Below are 228 nucleotides of genomic sequence, written 5' to 3'. Positions count from 1 at the left end.
CTCCCTCGGGTCCACAGCGTGGTGATGGAATACCCGTCGTTCGTGGAGATAGCAAATCCGTTCTTGGAGCGTAGCGGTTGTCGTATATCTTTGTTGGGTTCCGTGTCCCAGAGCTGAAGGCGGCGCCTACAACTCTACAGGGTGAGGCGTGCACACCTATAATACCTTTTGGGCTCTATGGCGCCCGGAAGGGTCTAAAGCATCAGTCCTGTCGTTCCCTGGCATCCT

This window comes from Miscanthus floridulus, chromosome 10, assembly GCF_019320115.1.
Source record: "Miscanthus floridulus cultivar M001 chromosome 10, ASM1932011v1, whole genome shotgun sequence".
Taxonomy (NCBI): Eukaryota; Viridiplantae; Streptophyta; class Magnoliopsida; order Poales; family Poaceae; genus Miscanthus; species Miscanthus floridulus.
This window is presented reverse-complemented; position numbering follows the sequence as displayed.